Consider the following 10351-nt stretch of genomic DNA (forward strand, 5'->3'; position numbering starts at 1 on the left):
TATCTCATATACAGACCTGTCAAGGCTGATTCCTCACTCTGGCACTTTGAGTGCAAAAGATAGGGGCCCGCAAGGATGCTAAAAATTAATACTGGCCACTCCAGGCTTGTATTCACTCCCCAGGTTACAGCTTTTCTCTGACCTTGGCTTGGTAAACCCACCCAAATGCAAAAAAAACCGCTTGGACCCAGGAAGGAGCACTTGGGAATTCCTCCCTGTGGGATACCCTCAAGCCCTTTCACCCCCCACCCCCCAGGGAAGAGCTGAGAAAGGAAACAAAGGAAATTAGCTGTTGCCACCAGCTAATTAAACAATATGCACAAATCTCTTAGGACACCAAAAATCCAAACTTGTTCTTAAAAAAGGTAAATTTGATTAAAAACAAAAAGGAAGACAATACATCTGGAACTTAAGGTTTTGCTAGATTTTAAAAGAGCAATTCCAAAAATTAAGTACCACGAATAGCTTTCTTGGGGTCCAGCTTAAAAGTTACAAGCAAACAAAAACACCTGGGGGTTAGCGCAGAGGAGATCCACAAGCCAAAATAAAAAAATAAACCTGATAGCGTCTATTTAAACATTCCCTGTCCCAAATGATTCCTTCTAGGTATGGAAAATGAATTTTCATACCTGGTTCAAACCTTACACAGCATTCCTGCTTATAGCGTTGCTGCTCAGTGTCTCCTTCTCTGGAGAACAACAGACAAAGGGAAAGTTTCTTTCCCAATTAATAAAAAGTTCTAGCCTTCTGTGACGTTACTGGCATAAACTATGACCGTACAGATCATTGTTGCAACCAAGGTCCTATAATTGCACCAAATCTTATACAAAGAAGGTCCAGTAAGGTGTCTATGGAAAGGGTATGATTTGCTGGTTATGATTATGCTATCTGTATGTGTGTATCATTTTTGTAGTTAAAGTTATGAATATTGGCTATGTACTTGTATCTCAATGTGTTTTGATTCTAAGAAGCCTCAGTGAAGCATTTGGACAGCTTCTTGAGAAAGGACTATTTTCAGTAAGTGCCCAATCAAGAAACACTTAACTGACAATGGACTCTGGAAGACGCCAATCCACATCTGAGCTTTCCTGGCAATGTTCAAACTAAAACATAAACAATTGTGTTGGCCTGTAAAGAACTGAGTCGTGCATGGACATGCAACTTGCCCATGTGACTCCAAACTCCATCTTGCTGGTGTGATCTTCCACTGGGCAGAGGATATAAAAGGCCCTGAAAACTCCTCCATTTTGTCTTCAATCCTGCTTCTTGCCTTTGGAGGGACTTTGCTGCAAACTGAAGCTCTGAATAAAGGACTGAATGACCCATCCCAGCTGTGGATGTACTCCAGAGACTTGATTTGAACCTGCAGTTTATTCCATCACTACTACAAGCCTGAACCAAGAACTTTGCCGTTACTGTATGTAGTTGATTCCATTTAACCAATTCTAGCTCTCATCTATATCTTTTTCCTTTTATGAATAAACCTTTAGATTTTAGATTCTAAAGGATTGGCACCAGCGTGATTTGTGGGAACATCTGATTTGTATATTGACCTGGGTCTGGGGCTTGGTCCTTTGGGATCGAGAGAACTTTTTTCTTTTACGGGGTATTGGTTTTCACAACCATTCGTCCCCATAACGAGTGGCCCTGGTGGTGATACTGGGAAACTGGAGTGTCTAAGGGAATTGCTTGTGTGACTTATGGTTAGCCAGTGGGGTAAAACCGAAGTCTTCTCTGTTTGGCTGGTTTGGTTTGCCTTGGTGTGCAAAAGAACCCCAGCCTTGGGCTGTAACTGCCCTGCTTTAAGCAATTTGTCCTGAATTGACACTCTCATTTGGGTCCCACCAAAGCCAGCATCGTTACACCTTCCCATTGGCTCTTTTGGTCAGGTGCCCACTTCCTTTTCTTTACCTGGGGGACTTTTTAACCCTTAACAGGTAAAGCAAGCAGAGAACAGCTACCAAGAGGGATTTTACAGATAACTGGTTGGCTGGGTGTCCATAAAAGGGCGCTACCCCCCACCTCATTTATCAAAAGACCTGATACAAGATGTTATCCATCTAGAGCTGGCCTGCGCAGAGACCCCTTGTCCCTTCATGCGGTCCACATATGACACAAGCAGGCGAGGCGAAGCACAAAACAGTTCTGTCCTGTTCAGATAAAAGGCTAGACCCCATGTAATGTCTAACATATGGAGACGAAGCTCCTCCAGAAAGGAATACGGCTTAAAGAAGAACACAGGCAAATATACCATCTGGTTCAAATGAAACTGAGAGACCACTTCGGATAAGAACTTTGGGTGTGGCCGAAGCATTATCTTGTCCTTGGAGAACTGAATGTAATGAGGCCCAGCCATCAGGGCCTGCGACTCACCCACCCTCCTTGCACCCACTCACTGTCTTCTGAGACAGGAGGGGCGGTGGACAGGATGCAAGAGGCTCAGATGGAGGCCTCATTAGAGGCACTAAGACAGTGGAACTGGCTCTCTGATCAGAGGATGCAGGCAGAGAAGTTCTTTCAGAAATCTCGTCACCATGGTGTTGGAAAAAACTGGATAGGAGGATGAAATGCTGATACTGTTGCCAAGAGCACTTGGAGAACTGAGGGCCAAGATCAGTTTCTGAAGGTGTATTAGGTACTCTAAGATGTCCTGGATGTAAGCCTCCACCGGATGGGTCCCACAGGCCAAGGACCACACTGAAAACCTCTTCCACTTCGCTAAGTTGGTCATCCTAGTGGACAACTTCCTATTGTTAAGTAAGGCCTGTTGGACTGTCTCCAAGCAACACTCTTCTTCTTCATTTAGCCATGCAGCAGCCATGCCATAAGGTGCAGGGAGCTGATGACCGATGCAGCATGAGGCCATGGTCCTGTGTGAGGAGGTCGGGATGGAGAGGAACTGGTATGGGAGGCTGAACTGACAGAGCAAGGAGTTCTGAGAACCAGCACTGTCTTGGCAACACTGGAGTGATCATGATGAGCCTGGCTTGATCCACCTTGTGCTTGGTGATGACCTGAAGAATGATTGGGATAGGAGGAAAGGCATACAGCAGAGTCGACTGCCAGCTGCAGAGGAAGATGGCAGAAAGGGAGCCCGGGTTGAATCCCCCAAGAGCAGAATAGATGATACTTCCTGTTTTCCTTCATTGCAAATGGGTCGATCGTGGGGATGCCAAACGTTGCAAAGATGATCCAAAGGACAACTTGCCTTCAGGGACAGCTCGTGGCTCAGGGAGAAGATCCTGCTGAGATGGTCGGCAAGACGATTCTGCACACCTGGTAAGTGGACAGCTGCCCGGGTGATGCCCTCTTCAATACAGAACTGCCACAGGTGGATCGTCTCTAATCTGGAGTGGCCTCCCCATTGTTTGTTCACATAGTACATCGTGGTGGTATTGTTGGTGAGTATGTGAACTGCTGAATGCCTGATACAGTCCCAGAAGGCACAACATGCATTGTGGATGGCCCAAAGGTCCAGCACATTGATATGGAGTGAGGCTTCCTCTTCCAACCACAGGCCCTGCACTTCAGTGAGTCCAGATGCGCCCCCCAAACCAGAAGAGAGGTCTCGATGACCACTGTCTTGGTTGGAGGGGGCCGAATGAAGGAGTGTCCTTGACACACGTTGAGCGGGGACGTCCACAGGTACCAGGAGTTGAGGACTAAAGGTGGGAGGTGCACCCATTTGTCCAGGGAGTGCAGGGCAGGGCCATAACCATCCCAAGCAACATGTGAAGGGGGCAAAGGTGCAGGCTGGTGAACTGGACCCCCTGTGTACACTCGGACAGGCTCAGGCACACTGAGACAGTTTTGGAGGGCTGAGACTGCAGACTGAGGAAAAGCTGTTGAACTGCCTTGAAGCGGTAGGAATGCTCTTGACTTCATGGAATCTTAAAGTGCCTCAAGTAACTCGATTTTTTGAGCGGGAGCCAAGGTTGACTTTTTGGTGTTTAAAATGATTCCCAGATGGTTGAGCAAATGCAATGTAGTGTTGACATGGGCAAGAACCTCCTCTTTGGAGCCACCCTTCAGCAACTAGTCATTGAGATACAGAAAGGTGTGGATTCCTTTCCTCCTGAGATATGACCACTGCCATGCATTTGGTGAAAACTCAGGGGGCTGAAGAAAGGCCAATAGAGGACAGCCAATAGAGCGACCAAATGGAACCTCATGTACTTGATGAATTTGTTGAGGCCATGAACGTTGAGGATGGGTCTCATCCCGCCCTAGGATTTTGGTATCAGGAAGTACCAGGAGTAAAAGCTGTGACCCCAGTATTCTGGCCACACTTCCTCCACCACTTCCAATGTCAACAGAGAGCTGACCTGCTCTATGAGCAGTGTTTCATGAGAGGGGTTCCTGAAGAGGGACGGGGAGAGAGGATGCAGAGGAGGCGTGGAGAGAAACTGGATGGAGTATCCTGATCTGAGAGTGTCTAGGACCCAGCTGTTGCAGATGTTCAAGACCCAGGCATTGTAAAAATGGATCTGCCTGTCCCCAAAGGAATGAAGGTACAACTGGAATGGCGCTCTGGACCAAGATGTCAAAATCGGACCTTAGCAGGCACCAGAAGAGGGTAAGAGGATCAGCCAAGTCCCGAACTTGAGTGTTTCCTTTTCCTGGGATAGTCTCGGGGGAAAGGGCTGCACGAAGGGATGCTGTGGCCTATTCTGCTGTTGTTGCTGTGCTCCATAGTGGCATCTCTGCCTTGGCAGCGTGTACACCCAGAAGGATCTTAAGGTAACCCAGAAATCCTTAAAGTATTCCTTAAAGGAATGCAGGGTGTCATCCATCTTATTTAAAAACAAGGGCTGGTTAGCAAGGACATCCAAAGTGATCCCCAAGTTTTGCAGCCAGAAAGCCTTCCTCATAGTAATTGCAGAGGCCATCATCCTGGCCAAAGTGTCCGTAATGTCCAGGGCAGACTACAGTGACGTCTTGGCCACAAAGCAGCCCTTGGCGACTGTGGCACTCTGTGCCTCAAAGCAGCACCCTGGAACCCCCATATCCACCCTGGCATATGGTATATTTCATACAAAGTGTGACGCTGTATGGAATATGGGAGAACATTTATAATATTTTTGATACCAATGTTATAAAACTGCAACAAGTCTGACCAGATATGCCAGGTGAGGTATCTGCAGAAATGTTATAATTTGCCCAGTATGATAGTCTTGTTTATATGTTTGTATCACCTTTGTATTATGAGTTATAGATACGTGGGGTATATCTGTAATTCCAAATGTGTGCTCTGTTTCTGGGTGACAACCCTAGACAGATTGGCATCAGCACTGCCTAGCCTGTTGGATGGCCCATCAGGGGTCATCAGCTGTACGATGAATCAATTGAAAGGAATTAGGGGATACACCTTATGAGTCAGCAAGACATGTGGTATGCCTGTGAATAGAGAACTCTAAGGGTTTTCCATGCCATGTGCTGGGCAGCTTGTGTTTGGGACAAAGGAAGTAGAAGCCACACGGCAAAGGATATAAAAAGGCAGCTGCATCTTCTTGTTTTGTCTTCAGTCCTGCTTCTTAGCTCTGGAGTAACTCTTCTACAAACTGAAGTTCTAAACAAAGGATTGAATGACCCATCCAAGCTGTGGATGTGTTCTAGAGGGACTTTCAAGCTAGCAAACTCACCAACACTGCTAGGAACCTGATACATGGAGTTTGAAGTCTTGTATGTATGTGACTGCTTTACCATTTAACAACTCTCTTCTTGTTCTTGCTTTTGTCTTTCTAATAAACCTTTAGTTTTAGACACTAAAGGACTGTCTGGCAGCGTGGTATTTTGAGTAAGATCCAACCTGTTATTGACCTGGCAATGTGGCTGGCCTTTTGGGGTTCAGGAGAACATTTGGTATAGCGAGCAGAATTTTTAAATAACTCCTCACTGTACTGGACCTAGGGGCTGATTAGGAGCTAGAGAACTGGAATGCAATAAAAGGGGCTGTGTGGTTTCTTTTTCTTTTTTCTTCTTCTTTTTTTTTTTTTTTTGGCTTCCTGATAACCAGTGTGGAGATCAGAAGCACAGTTTGTGAGTGCTTGGGAAGTTTAACTTCAGCGTTATGCACCAGTCTTGGGAGTATCCTCTCTCCTTTTTGCAGCCTGCCCTGACCTTAGCATTTCCAGTGAGGGCTACCCCAGGTCACACAAAGCATGCCGTGTAAGATGTCATATAAAAGGTCATGATCTGCTGAAACCCATTGTTCTGTCCAAATATGTATATCATTGGTGTGTGTGTGAAGTTATGAGATTCTGCTGTATGGCTGATACTGAAACATGTTGTAAGTTTGAGACTCAGTACTGCCGGGTGGGTGTTAACTGACCACTAATCAACTCTATGACTCAGTTGCGCAAGTCCACATCATGGGGGTTGACTCGATCACTGTGATTCAGCAAAGCCTACAAGGACATGTCTGGGCAAGTGCTTCTAGGCATATGGACTAAAGATATAAAATAGGGGACAGTGGCCCCATGTTTTGGCCTTTCTCCTCCCCCAACCACGCTGGAAGCAACGAGACAGAAACTTGAACTGAAGGAGATTGGTCCCAGGTGAAGCCTGTGTATTAAGAACTGTAACCTCCAGTGGGGTGAGAAAACTGCTTGATCGAAACACTGCCTAGTGTTATAAGGTTTAAAATTTAGATTGTGTGTTTATCTTTTATTTTCTTTGGTAACTATAGCTGATCTTTTATGCCTACCACTTATAATCACTTAAAATCTATATTTCTGTAGTTAATAACCCTGTTTTATATTTTACCTAAAGCAGTGTATTTTGTTTGAAGTGCTGGGGAAATCTCAACTCATTTACAAAGGCTTGTGTATGTCCCCTCCACACTGAGAGAGGAGCGGACTGGGTAATAAACTTACACTGGTCAGGCTTCTGACCAGGACAAGGCAGTACAGCTCCCAGGTCTTAGCCTGGGGAGCTGGGGGGAACTGGCTGGTGTCTCTCTATTGTTGGTTCATGAGTGGCTGGGAGAGCATTCATGTAACTCAGCTGGGTGTGTCCCTGGCTGTGGATGTCTGTGTAAGTACAGTACTTGCCAGAGGTTTGCAGCTTGACACAGCAGCACAGTGTGACAGGGAGCCCAGATTGGTGGGACGGGGGGCTCAGCAGTAACCCAGTTCCAGAATGTACCTTGGGGAACCCAGCACAGCAACCCTGGAACTCCTCACAGGAGGGCTTGGGCAAGTGATCCACAAACTTGGACATAGCAAACCAATTGAGAAAATCATATTTGGACAGCAAAGCTTGCTGGTTCACAATCCTCATCTGTAATGACAATGAGGTATAGACCAGGGGTGGCCAAACATTGTTTGTCCAACACATGGTTTCAAACAGCCCTTTCAAGCCCACAACGCTTCCCAAGGTTTACATTAGCCGCATCTCCTCTTTACAGAACTTCCATACAGTCCCACAATAAAACAGAAACATTTGCATTTTTAATACAAGGATCTCCTAAAACACTGCACCTTAGTTCAATATCGTATAACTTTATTTACTAAGGTTTGGTGAGATGTGCTGGGGTCTACAAAGCCCACACTGGGCACCCAGGGGTGAAGGAGCTGCTCTGGGCCAGCCAGCCAGCCCTGCCACACCTGCGAGAGATGCACAGACTGGAGGAGGAGCTAAAAGGGAGCAGACCCGCTCACTGGGGGGCAGGCCAGGGCTGAGAGCCGACCCACAACTCGCAGCTCCTGAGGAATGGGCTGAGAGCAGGTAGGCACTCTCCCTACAGCACCTGCCCACAGGTCCCTTCCCGAGGGAAGGGAGGGCCTGCTTCGGATGCCTCCCTGGCAGGGTGTATTCCCCTCCCTCTCAACGAACTCAGTCTGTTTGTGTTAATTCCCTGGTTTGGTTTAGGGACTGCCCCAGCAGGGGAGAGACTTGGCGGCCCTGACCTGGCCGCAGGGCCAAGGCCCGGGAGCAGGCAGCTGCCGCCCTGAGAGAGAGAACGGCCACACCTGGCCATGAGGAGGCGCCCAGTGGTGAGCTGACCCCCTTCACGCCACCTTGCTACAGACCGTCAGCAACAGCGGGGTGGGAAGTGGCCCAGCGAGGGCAGCCTCAAGGGGCTCCTGGGTGTCAGACCTTTGATAGCCCTCACAGGGCCCTGGGCTGGAGCCTGCTGGAGTGGGAGGGCCCTGGCTCCCTTACCAAACCCCCCCTCCGCACTTACAAGGGACAACCCCCCCGGCCACTAGGCAACGCTCCCCACGAGTGAAGGCCATCACATCAGGACCTTGCAGGAAATTGCCATCTGCCACAGGCAGTGAGAGGAGGGACAGGCCTCACTCCACTCAGACACGGGCTGCGTTCCTGCCCCTCCCACGCCCTGCCAGCTCGGCCTCCGTTCGCAGCAGAGTTCAGCCCTCTTGTTATCCTCTGGTAAGACCAAGCAAAAGGTCAGAAAAAAGACACAGGATTTTTCAGAGCCTGTGAAGGGGGAAGTGCAGTGACTAGGGCGGGTGTGGGGAGTCAGGACACCTGGGTTCTATCCCCGTCTCGGGGGCGGGTATCTGTCGCCTATGGCCAGAGCAGGAGTCTGGACTGTAATGCCCTCGGGAGCTGGTGGCCCCTGACGTCTTGCTCGGAGCCTGGAGGGGACGGCGGCCAGTCCCAGCCCCGCCCGGCTCCGGGAACACGCGGGGAGCTACCTCCACAGCCAATCAGAAACCGGGGTTGGTTTACACTCGGTGGTCGGCTGTTGGTGGAGTGGTGCAGGGCGAGATGTGTCACAGCCTGGGTGCTCCCCATCCAATGTCCCATTGCCATGCAAAGGGAAGCTTGGAAGCTGTGGGTGCTTCCGGGTGCTGAAGGGCCTCAGCCCAGCCGAGACCATCGACCTGGAGGCTGAGGACGATCCCAGGTCATGCTACCAAGAGCCAGCCGAACTGTCCTTTGGACTCCAGAGCAGGGAGCCTTAGCACCACGCTGCCTGCTCAGGGGGGAGCCCTTGTAAGAAACCTCACGTTTACTTGTGAGTTTTAGGCTGGCTGATGAGTACATCGCTCTTCCCAGAGCAGGTTCCCAACCCCCATTCTCCCTGGGCTGGGGCTGGGAGGGAGCCGGGGGCGCGGGGGGTTGGGCCCGTTGTGAATGTTGGGGGTGGAGGGTTTAAGGTATTGTTGATGGTTTAATATTCGGGTTACTCCTGTTCTTTCCTTAGCCCCAGGCCTTTCGTCCCTCTACCCAGTAAAGCTCCCCCTCTGGTATTGTTACTGGGACGTTGGGATAGTTATTTTCTCCCTTGTGCACTGGACTACACCCCTAGTGTATTATATGGTACCAAACACTTCCCCGGGGCACAGCAGCCTTTGTGACCCAGCCGCTAGGAGGGGCCCCCTGGGGTGGAGTCAGCAGGTGCCAAGAGAAGGACCCAGGTTCCATCCCCCTGAGGGAAGAAGCTCCACTGAGCAGCCAGGAGAAGGCTTGATCCAGGCCCCAGGGCAGGGGTTGCAGGGCTTTGTCTTCTCTTTGGCTCTCCTACTGCCCTGCTGTGGGACCCTGGGCAGGTCACTTCTCGTCTCTGTACCTCAGTTTCCCCATCTGTCCAGTGATGGTGTAGACACATCTCAAACTCCTGGAAGTAGTGAGTTCTGATCAGATCATGAGTGTTGAATCCTGTGAGCTAACAAGGCAGCGGGAGGGTTGTTTGGGCAGAAATCCTTGCTGATCTGCTGGGCACCATCCAAGGCCAATAACAACACGTCTTTGGGGATGTCTGAAGAGCAGCTTTCCCTGGATAAATCTCACAGCTCTTTACAAGAGCAATCCCCATAGTGCAGATGGGCTCAGAGAAGGGAGAAACTTGCCCAAGGTTCCACATGTCACTCATGAAACCAGCCAGTCACAGCCTCCACTCACCACCTAGAGCACCTCCTCCTGGCCTCTCTGGGGATTGGCTCTTTCCATGTCTGACACCCCCTTCTGCTGCTTGTTCACATGCCCTGCCATCCCCTCTCTCTGTGACTCAGCATGCTCTGTCTTCGTGGGTTGGCCCTCCAGCCAGGCCACTATGGGCCTCCCCTTCTGGGGTAGCAAGAGCAGCCTTCACCTCCACTGCCGGCTCCGTGCCACTTGCCCAGCGGCTTGTAGGGGAACTGAAGCCTGCCCACCTCTCCAGGTTCCAGCCCAGGGACCCTACAACCAACAGCTACTGTTTATACTGTACCAAACTTTGTACTAGTTCCCTGGGTTGCTCCTACTTCACTTCCACCAGGCTCTTTCTCCACTCTCGTCTGTGTAAACCCTTCCCTCAGGATCAGCACCCGCCGAGCTTCTATTCTCCCCCTGATTTCCTCCTTTCCCTCCGTAAGGCTAAAGAGCGACTGCAGGGTCC

The 10351-nt window shown here is 49.7% G+C and overlaps 1 long non-coding RNA gene across 1 annotated transcript in view; it reads left to right on the top strand.

Moving 5' to 3' along the window:
• The first annotated feature begins 7521 nt into the window (after window positions 1–7521).
• LOC122462495 overlaps window positions 7522–10351 on the top strand; it is a 28990-nt gene continuing 26160 nt past the window's right edge. The window contains exons 1-2 of the long non-coding RNA XR_006285055.1: window positions 7522–7728; window positions 7873–7997. This is a non-coding gene — a long non-coding RNA (uncharacterized LOC122462495). The remainder of the gene's footprint in view (window positions 7729–7872; window positions 7998–10351) is intronic.

The sequence above is a fragment of the Chelonia mydas genome, chromosome 11 (assembly GCF_015237465.2).
Source record: "Chelonia mydas isolate rCheMyd1 chromosome 11, rCheMyd1.pri.v2, whole genome shotgun sequence".
In the NCBI taxonomy this organism is placed as follows: Eukaryota; Metazoa; Chordata; order Testudines; family Cheloniidae; genus Chelonia; species Chelonia mydas.